A 26,567-nucleotide genomic window follows, 5' to 3' on the forward strand; every position below is an offset into this window, starting at 1 on the left:
AAAAATGTGACAACGACAACCCCGTACTGTTGCACATCTTAAGACGTGTTTGCAGGAAGAATGAGACAAAATAAAAGCTGAAACACTAAATCACTTGGTCTCCTCTGTGCCAAAATGGCTTTTAAGTGTGGTGAAAAGGAATGGCAACATTACAAAGCAGTAAATGCTTTACTGTCCCAACTTTTTTGGAATGTGTTGCAGGCCTGAAATGCAGGAATGGATGTTTATTAATAAATGAAATGAAGTTGAGCAGATAAAACATGAAATATCTCAGGTTCATCCTGTCTGCAATCAAATAAAAGTCAAAGTAAATGTAAGAAACCATTTTTTTCTGATTTGGGGTTGTATTTTGTTTTCAACAATAATTTCTTACAGTTAAATGAATCCTTAGCTGTTATTAATAATAATAATATTAAAAAGATTTCAATTCTGGTGACACACCTGGTGGGTAAAAGAAATCCCTGCACACTGGTGCAACATATTCAAATGAAAATGTGCACAATTCAGTTAAATACCTAATACAATTGGGAACCATTCTTTCTGCCAATAAACATGCTACACATGGGCACAGAGTCAAATGAAATTGGCATCCATCTGTTAAATTAGCATTTTGAGGAATTGGCTTTTCTGGTCCTCTGCATTCTTATTGTGTTGAGCTGGAAGGAGCTGGATCCACCACAAAAGCAGCTGCCATATCTGCTGAAAGCATGTCATAGGCTATTATTATTCACTTCAGTGCCTCATATGTGAGAGAAAATGTGGCAGTTTTGTGAATTTTATGCATTTTATGACTAAGCAGTGCTGTATGTAATTCTGGAGGTAATAGGGTGTGCATTTATGGTGCTATTTATGGTGCTTAAGATGCTTTTATTAGGACACATAATTCAGTTGTTGCTCATTATGAGCAGTTAGGTTAATGTAATTGTGTCTATGTTTATAATACGAAGAATTGCAATTGTCTGTATGTACAGTAATTTATCCATCCATCCATCCATCTTATCTATCTATCTATCTATCTATCTATCTATCTATCTATCTATCTATCTATCTATCTATCTATCTATCTATCTATCCATCCATCCATCCATCCATCCATCCATCCATCCATCCATCCATCCATCCATCCATCCATCCATCCATCCATCCATCTTATCCATCCATCCATCCATCTTATCTATCTATCTATCTTTTCCATCCATCTAACTTATCCATCCATCCATCCATCCATCCAATCTATCTATCTATCTTTTCCATCCATCTAACCTATCCATCCATCCATCCATCCATCCATCCATCCATCCATCCATCTATCTACCCACCTATCCATCCATCCATCCATCCATCCACCTACCTACCTACCTACCTATCCATCCATCCATCTATTTCCTCGGCTACTCCCATTAGGGGTCGCTGGTGGATCGTGATCCGCATTATTGATTTGGCACAGTTTTTTTTTTTTTTTACGCTGGATGCCCTTCCTGACACAACCCACCCTATTTATCCGGGCTTGGGACTGACACTACAATGCACTGGTTTATGCATGCTAGCGACTAGGTACCTATAGGACAATTCAGTGTCTCCAATTAGCCTGGCTGCATGTGTTTTTTTTTTTTTCTGGACTGTGGGAGGAAGCCCGGAGCTCCCAGAGGAAACCCACGCAGACACGGGGAGAACATGCAAACTCCATACAGAAAGGACCCGGACCGCCCCATCTGGGGATCGAAACCAGGATCTTCTTGCTGTGAGGCGACAGTGCTACCCACTTAGCCACCGTGCCGCTTTCTGTATGTACAGTAATAATGATTTTAATAATTACCTTTATTAAAAAAGAACTGGCTTGCAAAGATGGCCAACTATCTTTTTCAGGATGCATCCAGATCGCCATTAAAATGGACAATTTTCTCCACTTTTACCTTCCCAATGTACTGACATTTCTTGCACAGCAGTATGATGACCTCTGTAACACTGAGGAGGAACAAATCCTGCTGGTCGGCCAAGTCACTGTGGAGAACAAAGAGACCTTGTGAGAAAAGATCTCAGAATGTTCTGGAAAAGGTAAGAAATAAATGCCCTTAATACATCATGAATAAAGGGCATTACCTTAGGGTTTAAAATATATTTTTCTTCCAGTGCTTCAGAGCTAACTTCTGCTGTAGATTGTGACTTCCTGGACCTTAATCTAGCCCAGCAGTTGAAAATTCCTCTAATACCCTTTTCTCACTGTCACTGTGCAGGCTCTTGATGAACGACCCACTGGCACTGGTAAAATCTCAATGTGCCATCCCTCTCCAAGTACACACAGGTCTATTACACACTGTGATGGTCTTTTTGTCCACACAAACCCTTTATAACCTGGTCATTTTTGGTTACTCCTGGTTAAAACACCATTATTATGACAAGTCACCCATATTATTTATTTATTAATTAGGATTTTAACGTCATGTTTTACACACTTTGGTTACATTCATGAAACTGTAGACCATTGACTTACGAATTTAATTGGTTCCGAGGGGCTGTTCTTCAGTCAAAATGTTTGTTAGTTAAACCTGTTTTTCCTATAAGAAATAATGTAAATAGAATTAATCCGTGCCAGACCTCCCAAACCACCCCCTTACCTAACCTTTCTAATGTCTTAAATGGTCTTTTTTGTTATAAATACAAGTATATTTTCCCTTAATCTTAAATTATAGAATAGACATTAATGTAATAAACAATAATAAACAACAATACACTGTAGTACTGTACATAAAAAACACACATCACATTTCAGTACAGTACGTGTGCTGTACCTTACGTACCTTACACCATTCTATCTACCAGAAACAACAATAACTCTCATATTTCTCTATTATTTCCTTCTTTATTTCAATAGTGTTGTATTTTGTAGGTGTAACTGCATGAAAGAAAGAATACTTTACTCAGCGATTTCCTTCTTCTCTCTCACTCACTGTCTCCTCTGCCTGATACACAGTGACAGCTACTGGCAGGAGTAATTATACAACAACAAATGTAATAGATTTTTTAATTTTTCAACACTAGGCTTTCTCTGCAGCTTCTGTGGGGACATTTTAATATTGAATTTTACAAAATATAAAGAAAACACCGTCCGCTGTCCACTCTCCGCTCACTGTATATATATAGAGAGAGACGGTCAGAGTTAACTTGTTCATGACGTCACGTGTTTCACAAATTTCGGTTCGTAATCCGAAAATTAGTTCGTACGTTAAGTTGAAACAGATCACTCGTAACCCAAAATGTTCGTACGGCAAAACGTTCATTACCCAAGGGTCTACTGTACATACGTTTAATGTCAATCAGTGTCAATAATGTCAATGTTAATGTATCTCCTATTCACCTCACTTGCATGTCTTTGGACTGTTGGAGAAAACCAGGGCTCCTGGAGGAAACCTATGCAGAGAGAACATGCAAACCACACAGAAAGGACCCGGACCGCCCCACCTGGGGATCACACCCAGGACCTTCTTGCTGTGAGGCCACAGTGCTACCCACTGAGCCACCGTGCCGCCCAGTCACCCATATTACAAGTCCAGATATAGATGCTGTCCATACCAGCAGATTATCAGTAAAACAAAAGCATCAGGGCTATCTCCTCACCACTCATGAGGCTGTGCTGTTCAGCTTCTTTCAGCCACCACACCTCCATGAAGTAATGCATATCTAGGTGTCTTTACCTGAATCACAAGAAATGACACAGTATACCTTGTAACTCAATGTCCCCTAAACTCAAAATCTTTGAAACTCAACGCCCTTTGTTGAGAAATTTGTACCCTTAAACTCAACGTTTCCCTTAAATTCAATGAGTCAGTTTGTTTTTTAAAAATGTATTTATTTAATAAAAAATTAACAATGAAGAGTCACTTTGTTCAGCGCTCTGATTATGTATTACCGCACCACTCAAGCAAAGTGTGCATATGAGACGAATCTGCATTTGTGTGGAATAACTGTCAGATTCACTCTGAAAGCGTCTGCTGGAGTTTCCTCACTGTTTCACTTTTTTTCCCCCTCTTTTCCCCCCAATTTTTATCCCCCAGTCTAGTCGTGTCCAATTACCAATTATATAGACATTTTTCACCTGCACGAGTCGAGTTCATACACTTGACGGGCACTGTGTACAGAGGGCCACACCCCATCAGCATTATTCCTCAGCCCTGTGCAGGCACCATCAGTCAGCCAGCAGGGGCCGCAGTCGCACCAGTCATGAGGACCTATGATTTGACTTTCTTACCCTCTAACCCTGAACAACAGCCAGTCGTTGTCATGCAGCCGCCCAGCCTAGTCAGAAAGGCAGAGCTGAGATTCGATACGATGTATTAGAAACCCCACCCCTGGTGAGCTAGCATACTTTACCGCTGCGCCACCTCAGCGGCCCTCACTTTTAAACTGGTGTTACAGCTCGAGGTTCTGAGAAATTGTAAGAATCAGATTTTAATTTCAGTGTTTTTATATTATATTTGTGTTATTTTTAGTGTATAAGAGTCAAAAACAACCCCATTATTTTACATTAGCCTAAAATATATGCAAGTCCACGGGACCATGGAACACATTAACAGGTTTCCCGTGGTCCCGTAGACTTGCATATATTTTAGGCTAATGTAAAATAATGCAATAAACATGCAAACTCCACAAAGAAAGAACCCTGGCCACCCAGTCAGAATATCAAAACCAGGCCCGTCTTGCTGTGAGGCAACAGTGCTACCCACTGCTCCACAGTACTGTCAATTTTTTGACATTTTATTATAAATTTCCCCAGGTAGTTTAATGCTTGTCTGGATGTTGACCCATGCTATCGACTGTGATGATGATTACTAGCTTTGCCTCAATAAACTAGCTGACATTCTGCACTATGTCTCGCTTTAATTTAACAATCATCATAATAAACAAGCAGCTTTGACAGAAAAGCTTTCCCTGAACTCTTGATTCGGTCAAAAATCCTAAGTGTGTTTGTGTGACTTTTGCTTGCTTCATTCAAAGTAAAAGTCACGTATCATTAGTTCTACAATTACTGACTGTAGTCCATGTTTCTCTACATATCTTTTTAACCTGCTTTCACTCTGTTCTTCAATGGTCAGGACCACCACAGAGCAGGTATTATTTAGGTGGTGGATCATTCTCAGCACTGCAGTGACACTGACATGGTGGTGGTGTGTTAGTGTGTGTTGTGCTGGTATGAGTGGATCAGACAGACTTAGAGTTTTTAAGTACCGTGTCCACTCACTGTCCACTCTATTAGACACTCCTTTCTAGTTGGTCCACCTTGTAGATGTAAAGTCAGAGATGATCACTCATTTATTGTTGCTGTTTGAGTTGGTCATCTTCTAGACCTTCAACCAAGGGCGCTGTTGACTGGATATTTTTGGTTGGTGGACTATTCTCAGTCCAGCAGTGACAGTGAGGTGTTTAAAAACTCCATCAGTGCTGCTGTGTCTTATTCACTCATACCAGCACAACACACACTAACACACCACCACCATGTCAGTGTCCCTGCTGTGCTGAGAATGATCCACCATCCAAATAATACCTGCTCTGTGGTGGTCCTGAGGGGGTCCTGACCATTGAACAGCATGAAAGGGGGCTAACAAAGCATGTAGATAAACAGATGGACTACATTCAGTAATTGTAGAACTACAAAGTGCTTCTATATGGTAAGTGGAGCTGATAACATGGACAGTGTGTGTAGAAACAAGGAGGTGGTTTTAATGTTATGGCTGATCGGTACGGGACCCGGACCGCCCCACCTGGGGATCAAACCCAGGACCTTCTTGCTGCGTTAATTATGTTATTTTAGCTTGTCAAGAGCTTTCTCAATGATTTCTGTGCGATGGTTGAGTTCGAGTGGGGGGATGTGGGGGCGCAGATTCGCGGTCGACACACGGAGGGGGTGCATGTCCAAAAAGGTTGAAAACCCCTGATGTAGTGTGAAAGCCACACCGACTTGAAAGACTCCCTATTACAAGAGATCCAGTCGTGTAGTGTGAACTGTACAGTGACCTGACGACTTGGAAAGTCGTGTAGTGTGAACTTGGCATTACTTTAATAGACTGTGTGTTTGAATGGATCTTGCAATGCAATTGACAGACACTGATCACCATAACAAGTCTGTAGTTTCACTACTATTTCTATTCAAACCCATTCTTTTTTAAATGATGGCAATATCATATACAGTAGACCCTTGAGTTATGAACGGTTTACCATACGAACATTTCAGGTTACGAACGATCTTTTTCAACTTAACGTACGAACAAATATTCGGATTACGAACCGAAATTCGCGAAACACGTGACGTCACGAACAAGTTGACTCCGACCGTCTCTCTCTCTATATATATATGCAGTGAGTGCACATTCGGACAGCGGACAGTGTATTTTTTTCGGTATTTTCTTTATATTTCGTAAAATACTATATTAAAATGGCCAAAAAGAAGCTACAGAGAAAGCGTTGTTGTGTCGTATAATTACTCCTCCCAGTTGGTGTCACGGTGTATCAGACAGAGGGGGCAGTTAGTGAGAGAGAAGAAGGAACTTGGAGTAAAGTATTCTTTCTTTCGTGCAATTACACCTACAAAATACAACACTATTGAAATAAAGAAGGAAATAATAGAGAAATATGAGAGTTATTGTTGTTTCTGGTAGATAGAATGTACAGTATTATGGTGTATAGTAAAGCACACGTACTGTACTGAAATGTGATGTGTGTTTTTTTATGTACAGTACTATTGTGTATTGTTGTTTATTATTGTTTATTTATTAATTTAAGATTAAGGGAAAATATACTTGTATTTACAGTGTATCACAAAAGTGAGTACACCCCTCACATTTCTGCAAATATTTCATTATATCTTTTCATGGGACGACACTATAGACATGAAACTTGGATATAACGTAGAGTAGTCAGTGTACAACTTGTATAGCAGTGTAGATTTACTGTCTTCTGAAAATAACTCAACACACAGCCATTAATGTCTAAATGGCTGGCAACATAAGTGAGTACACCCCACAGTGAACATGTCCAAATTGTGCCTAAAGTGTCAATATTTTGTGTGACCACCATTATTATCACTGCCTTAACCCTCCTGGGCATGGAATTCACCAGAGCTGCACAGGTTGCTACTGGAATCCTCTTCCACTCCTCCATGATGACATCACGGAGCTGGTGGATGTTAGACACCTTAAACTCCTCCAACTTCCACTTGAGGATGCGCCACAGGTGCTCAATTGGGTTTAGTCCATCACCTTTACCTTCAGCTTCCTCAGCAAGGCAGTTGTCATCTTGGAGGTTGTGTTTGGGGTCATTATCCTGTTGGAAAACTGCCATGAGGCCCAGTTTTCGAAGGGAGGGGATCATGCTCTGTTTCAGAATGTCACAGTACATGTTGGAATTCATGTTTCCCTCAATGAACTGCAGCTCCCCAGTGCCAGCAACACTCATGCAGCCCAAGACCATGATGCTACCACCACCATGCTTGACTGTAGGCAAGATACAGTTGTCTTGGTACTTCTCACCAGGGCGCCGCCACACATGCTGGACACCATCTGAGCCAAACAAGTTTATCTTGGTCTCGTCAGACCACAGGGCATTCCAGTAATCCATGTTCTTGGACTGCTTGTCTTCAGCAAACTGTTTGCTGGCTTTCTTGTGCGTCAGCTTCCTTCTGGGATGACGACCATGCAGACCGAGTTGATGCAGTGTGCGGTGTATGGTCTGAGCACTGACAGGCTGACCTCCCACGTCTTCAACCTCTGCAGCAATGCTGGCAGCACTCATGTGTCTATTTTTTAAAGCCAACCTCTGGATATGACGCCGAACACGTGGACTCAACTTCTTTGGTCGACCCTGGCGAAGCCTGTTCCGAGTGGAACCTGTCCTGGAAAACCGCTGTATGACCTTGGCCACCATGCTGTAGCTCAGTTTCAGGGTGTTAGCAATCTTCTTATAGCCCAGGCCATCTTTGTGGAGAGCAACAATTCTATTTCTCACATCCTCAGAGAGTTCTTTGCCATGAGGTGCCATGTTGAATATCCAGTGGCCAGTATGAGAGAATTGTACCCAAAACACCAAATTTAACAGCCCTGCTCCCCATTTACACCTGGGACCTTGACACATGACACCAGGGAGGGACAACGACACATTTGGGCACAATTTGGACATGTTCACTGTGGGGTGTACTCACTTATGTTGCCAGCTATTTAGACATTAATGGCTGTGTGTTGAGTTATTTTCAGAAGACAGTAAATCTACACTGCTATACAAGCTGTACACTGACTACTCTAAGTTATATCCAAGTTTCATGTCTATAGTGTTGTCCCATGAAAAGATATAATGAAATATTTGCAGAAATGTGAGGGGTGTACTCACTTTTGTGATACACTGTATAACAAAAAAGACCATTTAAGACATTAGAAAGGTTAGGTAAGGGGGTGGTTTGGGAGGTCTGGCACGGATTAATTCTGTTTACGTTATTTCTTATGGGAAAAATAGGTTTAACTAACGAACATTTTGACTTAAGAACAGCCCCTCGGGCCGCTCAGGTGGCGCAGCGGTAAAGTACGCTAGCGCACCAGAGTTGGGTTTCTAGATACATCGTATCGAAACTCAGCTCTGCCTTTCCGACTGGGTTGGGCGTCAGTATGAACAACATTTGGCTGTTCAGGGTTAGGGGTAGAGTCGGAGCATAGGTCCTCATGACTGGTACAACTGCAGCCCCTGCTGGTCGACTGACGGCGCCTGCACGGGGCTGAGGAATAACATTGAGGGGGGTGTGACCCTCCGTGCGCAGTGTCTCTCGGTGTATGAACTCGGCTCATGCAGGTGAAAAATGCAGGCTGTACTGATTGCGTGCCGGAGGGGGCACAAGTCAGTTGAGTGGCGTCTTCAGTCAGCGGCAAAAGGGTCGAATCAGTATAGAGGACACAATCAGGGTAATTGGACACGACTAGAATAGGGATAAAAATTGAACAAAAAAAGAACAGCCCTTCGGAAACAATTAAATTCGTAAGTCAAGGGTCCACTGTATTCAGTGTCAGTGAGAGAAGAAACAAGCTCTCTTCACAATTACAGTGATCTACTTATGTCAAACACTTTTTACAAGAACCACAGAGGACTGATCATGATCACTTTAGAGCAGGGTTCTCTTATATTCAGTGCTGCTGTTGAATCCCTGACATTAATCTTTATTAGAACTGATACCTGTGAGTGGGTGTTGGTGTAGGCAGCGAATCCCACCGTGCGTGGTGTCCGCCTCTGCGCATGCGCACTGCTCAGCTTATTGAACTTGGCCGCTCGCTGCGCTCAGCCGATGACATCGCGGCGCGTCATGAACGCTGTTGCTCTCTCCAAGTGGACCAAGACGAACTGATGCGGAGGAGCCACAAGCTCTCTCTGAACGTTAACTGCTTATCTCCGCTGCATCTTCTGTAACCCGTGAAGGCTCACAGGCGAAACGAGAGCTGGAGAGATCATGCCGTAGTGCTGAAAAAGCAGCAAACTCAAAGTTTGCCGCGCAATCCGGCGGATGAGTACAGCTGCGAATCTGACGCGCTTTATTCTGGTGGAAACAACAGCGCAACAAAGGTGAGTTCAGGAGCGCACCTGATTCTCTATTTACTTTATACCTTCTCGCTGCAATACTGATATTTGAATACTGTACGCCCAGGGCACACGATCACATAGTACTAGTCTCGCATTAACCCTAAAATGTGTGTTTGAATTGAGAACGTGAGTGTATTTATGAAATAATTGCAGTATAATAATTGACATTCAACAATTTGCACTCAAAGGTTCAGCTGTTATGAACAAGTTGCCAGGAGAAAGGACAGATTAATGTTTAAAAAGCTATTTAAAGAACATGTGAGACAGTTTTTTCTTCCAAATAGTTTTACATTGAACTTATAACCACCAATGTATATGACTATTGTGTTCACTTGTTTTGTAGTTTGGATATTATTCGCTTTATGTCCCAACTGTTAAAACATTAACAAACGCAATTTGATACAAATTTACGCAAAAGTGAACACACATTACCTGTTCAATGAATTGTGTGCGCACGTCATTAGTATTGTTTTACACTATGATCTGTTAGTTTCTAAATCACTGAGTCAAAAATAACAGCTAATACTAGTACTGAAGAAATCGTGCGTGTAGAAGTGCAATATGTTCTATTAAATACCTTAAATACATTATTGATGTACAGTAAGATGATCTTAAGTAACCTGTCAAGGTCAGCAGAGTCAAGGGTAATAAGCAAGCACGGCTGGGGTCATTATAAAGACTCTGATTGGATGTGTGAAGTATAATTTTCATTTCATTTCATTTCATTTGAAATTGAATGTTTCAAATGTGTATTCTAATTTTCTCTTTCCAAGATTGTTAGTGATCGGGTCTATTTATGGATGGATTATAGCTCACTGTGGGGCGACACGGTGGCTCGGTGGGTAGCAAGGGTACGATCCCCAGGTGGGGCGGTCCGGGTCCTTTCTGTGTGGAGTTTGCATGTTCTCCCCACGTTTGTGTGGGTTTCCTCCAGGAGCAATGGTTTTCTCCCATAGTCCAAAGAGTGAGGTGAATTGGAGATACAAAATTGTCCAATTTGTCAAGTGATTAATCTTGTGTAATGAATAACTACTGTTTCTGTCATTAATGTAACTAAAGTGTGTAAAACATGACGGTAAAATCCAAATTAATAAATATAGCTCAGTGTGTGTGTGTGTGTGTGTGTGTGTGTGTGTGTTTGCCGTGTGATGGACTGGCAACCTGTCAAGCGTGTTTCCTACTTTTCGGCCAATGAATCGGACCCACCGTGACTAATATAAAGTGAATAATATAAAGTGGTGGTAAAGCAGACAATAAATGGATGAATTATCATTCACAAATGAAGTGTTTCAGACCATAACTACTATATAATATATTCCAGGTATTTTTTTAACTTTTTCAGCTAGTGACCCAATTTTAGGAGCTTTAGGTGTTTAACTCAGATGTGCAGGTTTCACAGAATGTATGCAAACAATTTTTGCATGATTTCCGCATGCAGGCCACTAAATCTCAATAATAATCACATCAAGAGGCAAATAATACACAAGCTTTTTGCTTTCATAACTGTTTGATAGATTGATTATTTTATTTTTTCAAGATGGTGCCATGCTAGTGGCAGCCTGTTATAGCAGCTCATGTCACAGTCTTAAGCAAATTAGTGCTGCCGCTGCATTGCCGATCGCCAGTCAGGTGCAGTCTCAACAGAAGTGATGACTTGAGTTAAAATAGCCAAAATCGGGTGGCAAGGTGGCTCAGTGGGTAGCACTGTCGCTTCACAGCAAGAAGGTCCTGGGTACGATCCCCAGGTGGGGCGGTCCGGGTCCTTTCTGTGTGGAGTTTGCATGTTCTCCCAGTGTCTGCGTGGGTTTACTCCGGGAGCTCTGGTTTCCTCCCATGGTTCAAAAACATGCAAGTGAGGTGAATTGGAGACACAAAATTGTCCAATTTGTGAAGTGATGAATTTTATGTATGAGTAACTACCATTTCTGTCATGAATGTAACCAAAGTGTGTAAAACCTGACGTTAAAATCCAAAAAAATAAATCAATAAATAAAGGTCACTGTGTGTGTGTGGCGTGTGATAGACTGGCAACCTGTCCGGCGTGTTTCCTACCTACCCTGAATAATATAAAGTGGTGGTAAAACATTATAATTCACCAGTGAAGTGCTTTTAGACCATAACACATAGACAACTTATTCCAGGCATTTTAAAACTTTTTCAGCCAGTGACCTAATTTTAAGTTCAGTAACCTCACCAAAACCCCACCTGCAAAGATGTGCAGGATTCACAGAATGTATGCAAACAATTTTTGCATGATTTCCGCATGCAGGCCACTAAATCTCAATAATAATCACATCAAGAGGCAAATAATACACAAGCTTTTTACTTCTATATATAACTGTTTGATTGATTGTTTACTTTATTTTAATTTTTTCAAGATGGTGCCATGCTAGTGGCAGCCTGTTATAACAGCTCATGTCACAGTCTTAAGCAAATTAGTGCTGCCGCTGCATTGCCGATCGCCAGTCAGGTGCAGTCTCAACAGAAGTGATGACTTGAGTTAAAATAGCCAAAATCGGGTGGCAAGGTGGCTCAGTGGGTAGCACTGTCGCTTCACAGCAAGAAGGTCCTGGGTACGATCCCCAGGTGGGGCGGTCCGGGTCCTGTGTGGAGTTTGCATGTTCTCCCCACGTTTGTGTGGGTTTACTCCAGGAGCTCTGGTTTCCTCCCATAGTTCAAAAACATGCAAGTGAAGTGAAATTGGAGACACACAATTGTCCAATTTGTGAATTGATGAATCTTGTGTAATGAGTAACTACCGTTTTGTGTCATGAATGTAACCAAAGTGTAAAACATGATGTTAAAATTCTAATTAATAAACCAATAAATATAGCTCAGTGTGTGTGTGCCGTGCGATGGACTGGCGACCTGTCCCGCGTGTTTCCTACTTTTCAGCCTATTAATCGGACCCACCGTGACCCTGTATAATATAAAGCTTAGGTAGAACAGAGTAAATGGATGAATTATAATTCACCAGCAAATTGTTTTAGACCATAACGAATATACTGTATAACATATTCCAGGCGTTTTCAAGCTTTTTCAGCCAGTGACCCACTTTTTATAAGCCACACCAAAACCCCAGATGTGCAGATTTCACAGAAAAAGTTATTTTATCATTTAGTCATTTATGAGTTATAAACTTAACAATTTTTGCACGATTTCTGCACATACAGGGCAAGAAATCTCAATGATCACTTCAAGAGGCAAATAATACACAAGTTATTTGATTTTATAACTGCTTGATTGATTACTTTACTTTTTAAGACGGCACCATGCTAGTGGCAGCCTGTTACAGCAATTCCTGTTACCATCTTATGCAAATTAGTGCTGTTGCTGCATTGCCCATCACCAGTCAGGTGAAGGCTCAACAGAAGTGATGACTTTTGAGTTACAATAACCAAAATCAAACCAACCAAACTGACAAATCATTAGCATAGTTCACATGGCTGTTTTTGTTCCTATTCAGTCTAGGAACCTTTATGAGGTCAGGCACTGATGTAGGACAAGAAGGTCTGAATCAAATTAACATTTCAGTTTATCCCAAATGTGTTCATTAGGTTGAATTGAGGGCTCTGTGCAGGACGCTGAAGTTCCTTCTCGTCAAACTCCATGTAAATCCATGTACAAACATCCATGTAAATCTGGACCTTGCTTTGTGCATAGGGGCACAGCAGGTCCTGGACTAGTAATCAGAGTGTTGCTGGTTCAAACCCCATCGTTGCCAGGTTGCCACTGTTGGGCCTTTGAGCAAGACCCTTAACCCTTAACTGCTCAGACTGTAGACTGTAAGTTGCTTTAGATAAAAGTGTCTTGCAAGTGTCACTAAAAGTGAGTTTTAAGGCACCTTTTAGCAATAGGCGTGGTCGGAAAAACTCAATAATAAGAACTCAATCATTAGAAGGGAGAAGGGGTATTCACATACTTTTAGCCATAGTGGATACAGGCTGTAAGGTAGCTGACCACAATTTTACATGAGACAGTGGAGAGGAGAGGGGGGCGATGTGGAGCTCCTGTCAGCAGAGATCAAGTAACCTATGATGACACGAGTGAGGATGTTAATCATGGAGCGTATGAGGCAGTGGCATACGGATTAACGAAAATTTAAAAACAGTTGGCAGCATGAATATTATTTCACCGAAATAGATTTGACCACAGTTTGCCTCATCTGCAGACAGAGAGTGGCTGTGCTAAAGGAGTACAACATCCGTCGGCATTACAAAACAAAACATGCACATATGGGCATCTTGTGTTCTGTAATGCAAAACTGACATTGCTTAATCTAACTTTAAGTGTTTAAGCTTAAACATTTCCACATATTTAACAAAGTGGACCATCGAAGTGTTTTCAGCTTTAATTTAACAAAGCACATTGAGTTTTACAGAGCTTCTCAGAAAAAGTTGCTTTTCTTTCTGTATCTTTCTCAGTTTACATTACCTCTAAATCTCATCTTCTTTCAAAGATATTTTGCTCTGCATGTTTTTCTTTACAAATTTACATTTGTTCAAATGTTTCTGCTCCTAAAAAGAAAGATTTTCTACATCTGTTGAAATCAATAAAAACACTGTTAATTAGAATAAACAGTAGTGTTTTATTTAACAATTAAAATGTGATATATTTTAATTTAATGCAATATTAAAATAACATAACCTTTTACTTTTGGCCCTTCGCTGAGATTAACTTTTGGCCCCTTATAAGGAATTATTTGGGCACCCCGGGAATAGATGATAAAATAATAGTTGTAAAATCTGTGTATTTTTTCACCACAATTTTCTACATTTTTTAATAATCCTGACTTCACGTGACTTCAGAAATAAAGTGCTGTTCATTCTTTATTTGAAAGTAGAATAAAAACACATCAAAGCAACATACCATCTCCCTTAGCAACTGCATGACAAAACTGAGCTGTAGAGTGTACCTGCCAGGCCATGTCAGTGTAATATAATACAATGTAATGTAATGTAATGTAATTTAATAAATATAATATAATGTAATGTAATGTAATTTAATTTAATGAATATAATATAATGTAATGTAATGTAATTTAATGAATATAATATAATGTAATGTAATGTAATTTAATGAATATAATTAATGTAATGTAATTTAATAAATATAATATAATGTAATGTAATGTAATTTAATGAATATAATTAATGTAATGTAATGTAATTTAATAAATATAATATCATGTAATGTAATGTAATGTAATTTCATAAATATAATATCATTAATGTAATATAATAAATATAATTAATATAATATAATACAATACAATAAATATAATATATAATATAACATAATAAATATAAAATAATATAATATAATTAATATAATCTAATATAATATAATACCATACAATAATCATATAATAAACATTATAAAAAATTTAGCAAATTTTTTTCAACACTTTGATTTAAAGCTATTAAACCGTTAAACCCTGCCACACAAAAATTAAAGTTTTACATCAGTGTCTTAATTTTGCTTAAAGGGGATTGCAGTGATTTTATAACTTCAGACAAAAAAAACCTTTTATCTCTGGCTGCACCGCACAGAAAAAAGGTCAGCGATGGTGAGAGATGTCACCAGTTATAACAAGAAAGTGCTTTATTAGGGTTCTGTTTATTTGTTTGCATGTTTACCGAACAGTGGTAACTTGTAACTCAACGTAGGGCTGGGCGGTATATCGCAAATATTGATATATTTGATATTACTTTTTACACAATGTAGAAAACGACCATATTCGATACATCAAGTATGCGCAATATTTTTTGATCTTCTGGATAAGATGAAGCAATTGTAGTAGGCTAGCTACCCATGGGTTGGTTTACCACCATTCCAAGTTTACTTTTCTGAAAATATAAGGTTTCACCGTGGTTTAGTAGATGTTATTCCTGGACATTGTATCCCAAACCCTAATACATTTATGTACACCGATCAACCATAACATTAAAACCACCTCCTTGTTTCTACACTCACTGTCTATTTTTCAGCTCCACTTACCATATAGAAGCACTTTGTAGTTCTACAATTACTGACTGTAGTCTATCTGTTTCTCTGCATGCTTTGTTAGCCCCTTTCATGCTGTTCTTCAATGGTCAGGACTCTCCCAGGACCACCACAGAGTAGGTATTATTTAGGTGATGGATTCTCAGCAGTGCAGTGACACTGACATGGTGGTGGTGTGTTAGTGTGTGTTGTGCTGGTATGAGTGGATCAAAAACAGCAGCACTGATGGAGTTTTTAAACACCTCACTGTCACTGCTGGACTGAGAATAGTCCACCAACCAAAAATATCCAGCCAACAGCGCCCCGTGGGCAGCGTCCTGTGACCACTGATGAAGGTCTCGAAGATGATCAACTCAAACAGCAGCAATAGATGAGCGAGCGTCTCTGACTTTACATTTACATTTATCTACAAGGTGGACCAACTAGTTAAGAGTGTCTAATAGAGTGGACAGTGAGTGGACACGGTATTTAAAAACTCCAGCAGCGCTTCTGTGTCTGATCCACTCATACCAGCACAACACACACTAACACACCACCACCATGTCATTGTCACTGCAGTGGTGGGAATGATCCACCACCTAAGTAATACCTGCCTTGTGGTGGTCCTGTGGGGGTCCTGATCATTGAAGAACAGGGTGAAAGCAGGCTAACAAAGCATGCAGAGAAACAGATGGACTACAAACAGTAATTGTAGAACTACAAAGTGCTCCTATATGGTAAGTAATATATTGTGATACTGATTATTAATGTTGATGGAACATTTAAGACTAGTGAGATTTATGTTATACAGGACAAACTTGTGCAAATTGTTTGTGTGGAACAGGCCAAATTGAATTTGGTGTACTGGAATGTGTTAGATAAGGCTGTATGTTGTATACTTTACTGATTTAAAACCACCATCACTGAGCTCGTTCAGGAGAAGGATTGATGTGTAGTGAGCAGACATCACTTTATAGAGCCTTTAATCCCTCAGAAGTGAATGATGGATTTGGGCTTGACACTTCTGGAAAGTTTATGGTGCTTTACACCACACATTTCTGATGATTTGTTCTGCTGTGAAGAATGCCATGCACAGCCTCCACACTCACACACGAACACACAGCAGCACAACAAAACACTTTAGCACAGATGATTTTATGTAATTAGATGTGATTAGATGTGATGCTGCATCCTCTGCCTTTTGGACTTTTGAAATATGTGAGACCTCTGAGTACAGGTTAAAAACACCTGCTATTTGCTAATTAGTCCTTATTGGAAAAATATGAAGAATGATAATTGTGGTTCATTAAGCATCATTCCTACCTCCTCTGACCGCCCGTGTAGTTTCATCGCTTTTATAAGATTCCATGGCAACAAGCAGCAAAACCCAACTGAACGTCCATCATAAATAGAATCCTGTAACCTTTTGTACAGCTCAAGATCTGCATTTGATCTTTTTCTACCCCTGATAATATATTTATACACGAGTATACACTGACGCCATAACATTAAAACCACCTCCTTGTTTCTACGCTCACTGTGCATTTTATCAGCTCCACTTACCATATAGAAGCACTTTGTAGTTCTACAATTACTGACTGTAGTCCGTCTGTTTCTCTACATACTATTTTAGCCTGCTTTCACCCTGTTCTTTAATGGTCTGGACCCTCACAGGACCACTACAGAGTAGGTATTATTTAGGTGGTGGATCATTCTCAGCACTGCAGTGACACTGACATGGTGGTGGTGTGTTAGTATGTGTTGTGCTGGTATGAGTGGATCAGACACAGCAGCGCTGCTGGAGGTTTTAAATACCGTGTCCACTCACTGTCCACTCTATTAGACACTTCTACCTTGTTGGTCCTCTTTGTAGATGTAAAGTCAGAGACGATCGCTCATCTATTGCTGCTGTTTGAGTTGGTCATCTTCTAGACCTTCATCAGTGGTCACAGGACGCTGCCTACGGGGCGCTGTTGGCTGGATATTTTTGGTCGGTGGACTATTCTCAGTCCAACAGTGACAGTGAGGTGTTTGAAAACTCCATCAGCGCTGCTGTGTCTGATCCACTCATACCAGCACAACACACACTAACACAACACCACCATGTCAATGTCACTGCATTCTTGAGAAAGATCCACCACCTAAATAATACCTGCTCTGTGGTGGTCCAGTGGGGGTCCTGACCATTAAAGAACAGAGTAATCGAAGGTTCAAAAGTATGTAGAGAAACAGATGGACTATAGTCAGTAATTGTAGAACTACAAAGTGTTTCTATATGGTAAGTGGAGCTGATAAAATGGACAGTGAGCGTAGAAACAAGGAGGTGGTTTTTAATGTTATGGTTGATCAGTGTATAGGTTGAACAGTAAAGGCCCAGGAAGCGATCCTTGTGGTAAATCACAGGTCAGTTCTGCTCTTTTGCTTACTGATGACAATAAAGTAGCTTCTATATTCCAGATATGATTGGAACTAGCCCTACCCAATGTTCTAATCTGTCTAAAGTATGTTATGATCCACTGTATTAAACTCAGCACTAAAATTGAGAAACACCAACAGATATTTTGCCATCATCACAGATTCGTATGAATGTCATTCAAATCCTTTATAAGAGCACTCTGTGCTGAGATGTAGACAGAAACCAGACTGGGAGTCATCAAAACACAGTCGTCTTCACAGAAGAGCTGAGTGAAGACAACTTTCTTAATAATTTTACCAATGAAAAGAGGATCAGAAATCAGAAGTCTGTAATTTATAAGTACAGAAACTTGCTTTTTTGACAGGCTTAATCACAGCCATTTCAGCTGCCCAGGGAGGATGTCTAAAAGAAGCAACATATTTACTATTTGCAGTTATTCAGCTGCTAGACAGTTAAGGACATCTTTTTAAAAACTAAGAGGCAAAACATCAATAAGCATGTAGAGGATTAGATGCTGAACTGTATAGATCAGCCATACCATTAAAACCACCTCCTTGTTTCTACACTCACTGTCCATTTCATCAGCTCCACTTACCATATTGAAGCACTTTGTAGTTCTACAATTACTACAAATTACTACCCCTCCCCCTGTGACCCTGATTGGATAAGCTGTTAAGAAAGTGAGTGAGTAAGATACAGATACAATGACCAACAAAAAATGTTACAAACACAGGGGCTTATATACACATGATAATCAGGAAAGACATGAGAAACAGCTAGGAGTGATTGATACAAGGATGAATCAGGTACAGGAGGCAGAGATAAGGGGTGAGTACAAATGCTAAAAAACAAATGCTAGGAGCCATATGCTGAGCCACACATGTTTGTGCTTGTGACATATTTAATCTTCTTGTTAATTATGTTGGAAACTAAGACTGCTTGATTTTTCTAATGCGTAGTTTATACTACATGATTTTACCATGATTTTCACTCGCTGACAGGTTGTAGCTAGATGTGGCAGCTCATAGGCAAATCGGAAGAGTTAGGTAGACATAGGTAGATAGACATACAGACAGACAGACATAGAAAGATATATAGACAGATAGACAGAATATAGATGGATGGATGATCAGACAGTTAGACAGTCAGACGGATAGACAGACAGACATGGATGGATAGACGGACAGACTGATAGATAGACAGACAGACATACAGGTAGACTGGCTGATAGATAGACAGACAGACAGACAGATAGACCTATAGTTTGATAGTTTAATAATAATAATATAAAGTGGCAGTGTATTGTAATAGTACGGTGTACATATATTTTACATGTGTCATATGTGTGCCGTATAAGTGACAGTGCATAATGATGTGCGTAAAGTTTGATTAATGTCTATCGTGTTTTAGTGCACAGTAATGTCTGACATAGTGTGATCACTGTTGGAAATCGGTGTTCGCTCAGGACTCAAAAATCAGCTCTCGATCGCTATGTGTGAACTGTTCAACAACTCGATCCGAGCAGCTCGCCGATTGCGAAAAAAATATCTAGCATGTTAAATATCTGAACCTGTCAGTGACACAAAATCATGTGGTGTGAAAGGTGTTGCGATCAGGTTGTAATTGTTGTGAATGCAAAATACGGAAGGGAAACCCTGGGGGAGCAGTGTAAATGTGTGGAACAGGTGCATAATATAGTTTCTATCAGTATACATCAGCATACACAAGCTTTACAGTATTTGTGACCTTATCGTCCACGCCAAACTATATCACCAACGTTGTATTGCAAAAAAATTTTTGTTTGACTTTCAACTCCATGTAGCAAAAGCAACTCATTCACCCAGATTCATTTATTTTCCTACTTGCTTTTACGCTGCACATCAGCGCACAAACAACTTTGATCACTCGCTTCTTGCTGGCGTGCATTTTTGGACATGGTATCGTTAAATGCCTTGTCACTTTGTGTGTGTGTTTTAGTGACAAAACGTGGTTTGCGAGACCAGACAGACTCGTCTGAGATTCCTCCTGGTGATAGATCGTGACAGATAGTGTGTGACCCCCTATTACCGATCAGTCTTGAAGTGTAAAAACCACAATGACTTTAAAGACTCCCGATTACAAGCAATCTATTTGTGTAGTGTCAACTGTGTCAACACCTTGAAATTCATGTAATGTGAACTTAGCATAAGTTACTACAGCTATTCAGTTTGTCTTTATAAGTAACAAATTGAATTTGAGGGTTAGTGCATCAGCTTTCAGACATTCTCTTTTCAGGTTTTTATTATTTCTAGGCTGCATGACCATGGTGCATTCTGCTTACCAGAAATACCTTTAGTTTTCAGAGGTGCCCGAATATTAATAACATTCACAACATTAGAGGTAAGGTTGTTGAGAGCATTTTCAGGGTTATTAGTGCATGGTCTGTTATCCACAGCCTTTACAACAGCTCTTTAGTATTCTCAGTTCTGTACATTTCCTTTGCACAAACAGACCTTGCTTGATTAGCTGGTACAGCAACAATATCAAAAAAAGACACAGACATACCAAGGTCTTTCACAACAACAGATGGAATGTTCAGTCCTGTGCTAATAACCAAGTCCAGTGTGTGCCCACGGTTGTGTGTAGGCTCTTTTACAAATTGAGACAGCCCAGAGGTGTCAGATAGAGTAGAACGTTCTTTGATAGTTTTAAGCGTAGAGTATATGTGTGAAGATCAGTTGAAATAACAGTTCAGTGCAGCTCAGTAAATCCTAGAACAAAGTCTATAGAGTATTTAGGTGGTTTATAAATTATAAGTAATAAAATCTGTTGTACTGTCTAGCACAATTCTGAGGTATTTAAAAGAGAACAAGTCTTTAAAAATAACAGCTATTTCACACTTGCATGCAACCATAAAAATAAAGTTAGGAGAGACAGATTCTATGGATGGATTAATTGATGAATAGATGAATAGATAGACAAATAAATAAATAGACAGACAGACAGATAGACATAGATAGATGGATGGATGGATGGATGGACAAACGGATGGATGGATAGATAGAATGATAGACAGACAGACAGAAAGATAGATATACAGACAGACACAGTAGACAGACATACATAAAGATAGACAGATAGATAGACAGACAGACATAGACACACCGATAGACAAAGAAAAAGACAGAAAGACAGAGATAGATAGATAGATAGATAGATAGATAGATAGATAGACAGATAGATAGATAGACAGACATAGACACAAATCGATAGACGAACAGACAGAAAGACAGAGATAGATAGACAGACAGACAGACAGACCGACAGACATAGACAGAGATAGATAGATAGATAGACAGACATAGACACAAATCGATAGACAAACAGACAGAAAGACAGAGATAGATAGACAGACAGACAGACATCGATCAGACGGACACAGATTGATAGACGAAATAGATAGATAGATAGATAGATAGATAGATAGATAGATAGATAAATAGATAGATAGATAGATAGATAGATAGATAGATAGATAGATAGATAGATAGATAGATAGATAGATAGATAGACAGACAGATATAGAAAGATAGATAGACAGATGGACAGAATATAGATTGATGGATGGATGAATAGATAGACAGTCAGACAGATACACAGACAGGCACGGATGGATGAATGGACAGACAGACAGACAGACAGACAGACAGACAGACAGATAGATAGATAGATAGACAGACAGACAGACAGACAGACTGGCTGATTGATAGATATACAGACAGATAGACCTATAGTTTGATAGATAAACAGGTAGATAGACAGACAGACAGACAGACAGACAGACAGACAGACAGAAAGCTCTATCTAAATGTACACTTTAGTACATTGTAAGCTAAGCTGCCAGAAAATAATAATAATAATAATAATAGAGAGTGCCAGTGCATTGTGAAAGTACCGTATGTATATATATTTTTACATGTGCCATATGTTGTTCGTGGGGGTTCAGGGAGGGTGCCAAAGGGGATTCCTCAGTACTGATGCAATTACCACCTCAGCTGGCGCCTGCACAGAGACGATGGATAATGTGATCAGGGTTTTTCTCTCCCTATACAAAGCTGATCCACATATGAACTCGCATAGTGCAGGTGAAAAGATGCAGTCGGCTACTGCACACGTGTCAGAGGGGGCGTGTGTGAGTCACGGCTCTCCTCAGAGTGGAGGTCAACATCAGTAGAGAGGAAGCGTAATGCAATTAGGTAGCTGGATACAACTAGATTGGGAGGAAAATTGGACAGTCAAAGACAGCCCTCCTGAGCAGTCTGTTGAGCTTACTAGCATCTTTACTTTAATGCTGCCTCTCCAGCATACTGCAGCAGAAAAGTTGCAGCACTTGCAACAGACTGGTAAAAGATCTCCAGCATTTTACTGCACATACAGCTTTCTCATCGATGAGCCTTTACTGTTTGAGGAAGCTCAGCTCCTTTAATGTGTGCAGTAAAATGCTACAGATTTATGAGCACAGCTGCACTGTTGCAGTTTACCAAGCGAAAACAGTCAAAAACATTAGCTCATGTGAAGTAGTAAGATCATTAACTATAATAGATTTAATTGCAAGTGATCTTGTATTTAGAAGTGCTAGTCAAGTCACGAGTCTTTAGGCTAGAGTCAGAGTCAAATCACGAGTCTTTAGGCTAGAGTCAGTCATGTCACGACTCTTTAGACTAGAGTCCAAGTTAAGTCACAAGTCTTTAGACTAGAGTCCAATTGAAGTCACGAGTCTTTAGGCTAGATTCAGAGTCAAGTCACGAGTCAATACAGTATACACAAAACTTATATTGGAAATGTAGCGTAGAAATTAACACATATTATGTAAGATCAGATAAAAAACAACAACAGATTAGCGACTATTTTTTTAGCCTTTTCTTTCCTAGTCATTGTGCAAATGAATGTAATGAAGGTACCAGTTAAAAGCTTTAACTGATACGTTTTGTTATCATTGCACAACAAAAGTGCGCGATAAATCACGGCACAGCGGCCAAAATCCAAAACACAGCAAAAAAAATCATAACCACTGCTTACCTTAGCTTATGTTCTTCCAGATGCTATTAAATTTATAACCGTGTTTTCTGATTAGGAATATAATCCATTATTTTGTAAATATGTGCTTATAATTAAAAACCTCCAAATTTTTCCGGTTGTGTAGTAAAACACGAACTCCTTAGAAAGCCAATCAAGCGTTTCATTGACACATCGTCTGTGTGACGCAAACTGAATAAATGCAAATAACAGCATTTCTTACTAAAAATTTAAATCAGAAGGTCTGATTGGTTCAGAAAGTGCTCTTTCAACCATTTGCGCCAATTCTGTAGAAGCGTTTAATTCACCCCAGTTGTTTAAGTGCACTACGTAGGGTATTCCACCATTTTTAATTCAAGATTCCAATCCAAAAGTAACGAAAATGTTCAAATGAAGTAAACTTCAAACTGTGTAGGGAGTAGGGAGCGACGCTTCATCACTATGCCGGAAGCTGGCTGTAACATTTACCCATTGTGTGCATTGCGGGTTAAGATGCAGCGGGTTGCTGACGCTAGGGGCTCTTGTTGTTTATGGTTTTTTTTGAGTCATGAGTCAAGTCCGAGTCATTTGAAACGAGTCAGAGTCGAGATAGACAGATAAACATAGAAAGATAGATAGACAGATGGACAGAATATAGACAGACAGACAGACAGACAGACAGACAGACAGACAGACAGACAGACAGACAGGCTGGCTGATAGTTAGACAGATAGACCTATAGTTTGATAGATAAACAAATAGATAGGCAGACAGACAGACAGAAAGAAAACATATGGACATTTGAGCTTCATTTGAACAGTACTGAGAAATAGAGCTTATATAACTAAACAAATGAAACTTACTTTTAAACACAAGTTGTAAAATGTAATAAACAAAAAAGAAAATTTATTGTGAGGAAAAAGTTAGGACACCCTATGTCCTAATAGCTGGTGTTTCCCCCTTTGGCTGAAATAACTTCAATTAGACGTTTCCTATAACCATCTACCAGTCTCTGACATCGACTGGAAGAAAGTTTTTAATACTCCTCCATGCAGAATTTCTTCAGCTGTGTGAGGTTTGATGGGTTTCTTGCATGCACAGCCTGTTTCAAATCACCCCACAGCATCTCAATAGGATTAAGATCCGGGCTTTGACTTGGCCATTCCAGAATTCTCCATTTCTTTCTTTTGAGCCATTCCTTGGTGGATTTACTGGGATGTTTTGGGTTGTTGTCATGTTGCATGATCCACCTCCGCTTCAGCTTCAGTTTTTGGACAGATGGTCTTACATTTTTCTTAAGCACCCTCTGATACAGTGAAGAATTCATTGTGGATTCTATAATGTAGAGCTTGCCAGGCCCTGCTGCCCCAAACCATGACATTTCCACCTCCATGCTTCACAGTTGGTATGAGGTTCTTGTTCCCAAATGCTGTGTTGGGTTTGCGCCAAACATGTCTTCTGTTATTGTGCCCAAATAATTCAGCTTTGAATTCATCTGTCCAAAGCACATTGTTCCAGAAGTCCTGGTCTTTGTCTAGGTGTTCTCTGGTAAACTTTAGTCTTGCCCTGATGTTTTTTTCACAGCAAGGGTTTCCTCCTTGCTCACCTCCCATGAAAATCAAACTTGTGCAGTCCCTTTCTGATGGTAGATGCATGTACCTTGACATCAACTGTGGCAAGAGCTAGCTGTAGGTCCCGTGATGACATTGTAGGATTATTGGAGACTTCTTTACACATCTTGCGGTCTGCTCTTGGGCTGAACTTGCTAGGACAGCCTGACCTGGCCATGTTGGCAGTTGTTTTAAATGTTCTCCACTTGTAAATGATTTTCCGGACAGTGGAATGGCTGATTTCTAATTGTTTTTAGATCTTTTTAAATCCCTTCACAGACTCATATGCATTTACAACCTTCTTTCTGAAGGCCTCAGAGAGCTCTTTAGATCTCACCATGGTGAGAACACTCACTTCAACAATCAAGAGCAAACCAAACTAATGTCTGAGGTTTAAATAAAACTCCAATGTCCTCTAACGATGGTCTAATCATTGCAGCTGATGTGGAGCACTGGATTCTAATTTTAGGTAGTAATAAATGTGGGGGTGTCCTAACTTTTTCCTCACAATAAATTTCCATTTTTGTTCATTACATTTTATAGCTTGTGTTTAAAAGTAATTTTTTAACATTTTATTTGTTTAGTTATATAAGCTCCATCTCTCAGTACTGTTCAAATGAAGCTCAAATGTTCAAATGTTTAAATATGTTCAAAAAGACAAAGGATTTCATGGGGTGTCCTAAATTTTTCACATGACTGTAGCAACTTCCCCATCTCGAGTCCCCATCTCTGGTGCTAGTTTCTTAACCTTGTTCTTAATGTGTGATTCAAATCTAATTGATTCTGAAGAGCAACAGCTGTCCATATAAATTATTGTAAACTCCAGGTGCCATGGGCTTGTTTTGCAAGCTATCATTAATATTACAACTATATTACAGTATATATTACAGTGAGGACCCTGGCAATATCAAACTACCATTATGAGCTTTGTTACCTGAACATACTGTACTGTGTGTTTCCTGAAGAGATGATTGATGTGGTTGTTGCTGTTGCTGTGGTAGATACTGAAGTGTTCTGTCAGATTGATTGAATGGTCGAGGTTTTTCGGCTTGAAAGGTGGGTTTAGAAGGTGGAGGTGCTCACAGGTTAATAGGTGAAACTCGTGGGCTCAGGCTAGAGAGCGTCATTGGTACTCTTGCTGGAGAACTGGAACCATGTGCCTTCAGAAGGTAATGATGGTGAGTTCTAGGGCTTAGAGTGTTTGGGCTGTAATGAGTCAGTGTGAGCCTGTTGTTGGACAAGTCATGTGGCAAGAGATTGCCCACAATCAGGCTGATGCAAGTCCATCTGGTCCTCAGGTGCATTCATATTGTTGCATTTTAGCACATAAGCATGAGGAGCAGATGGGTGTTGCAGAGAGAAAATAAGGTGACCAGTTATCACTTGGATACCAGAACTGTTTACGTTACTGTTTACTTTTTATGACCCCAAAAGAGATTAAAGTTCTCTATATAATTAAACCCTTGTAGGATGCATTAAAACCTTCAAGCTTAAACAATTTTCTAGTGTAATAAAAGGTTTAGTGAAGTTATGCTTTAGGAGCTCACATTGCTCTTTTAGAATGTTGTTTTCCAACATGCACAATAATGAGTCACTGTCTAAGATTGGCTGCAATCTTAACCCTCCTGTAACCCTCCTAATTTTACCTGGGTTTGGGACCGACAGTGAGAGTGTCAAGTGCACCACCCATTGGCCATCAACCACCCTTCTTTCTCAGACATGGCCAGCAATGTCCATAGAGCACCACTGAGATTTAAACTCAGCAGTAATGGCCTTTCATGATTATAACGCTGCACCACCCGAGCACCCTCAGGATTAAGGCCCTACCTAATTCATGGCTGTGACGTGAATTTCACGTAAGGTAAAATAAAGCTATAAGCCACGAGAGACCGTGCGTTTGTGGCTTATTGCTTTCA

The 26,567-nt window shown here is 39.8% G+C and overlaps 1 protein-coding gene across 2 annotated transcripts in view; it reads left to right on the forward strand.

The window, feature by feature from the left end:
• The first annotated feature begins 9,369 nt into the window (after positions 1–9,369).
• zgc:171482 (zinc finger protein) overlaps positions 9,370–26,567 on the forward strand; it is a 174,652-nt gene continuing 157,454 nt past the window's right edge. For both annotated transcript variants that reach the window (XM_062995190.1, XM_062995191.1), the window contains exon 1: positions 9,370–9,588. The gene's annotated coding sequence lies outside the window, so the exon portion shown is untranslated. The remainder of the gene's footprint in view (positions 9,589–26,567) is intronic.

The sequence above is a fragment of the Trichomycterus rosablanca genome, chromosome 5 (assembly GCF_030014385.1).
Source record: "Trichomycterus rosablanca isolate fTriRos1 chromosome 5, fTriRos1.hap1, whole genome shotgun sequence".
NCBI classification, from domain to species: Eukaryota; Metazoa; Chordata; class Actinopteri; order Siluriformes; family Trichomycteridae; genus Trichomycterus; species Trichomycterus rosablanca.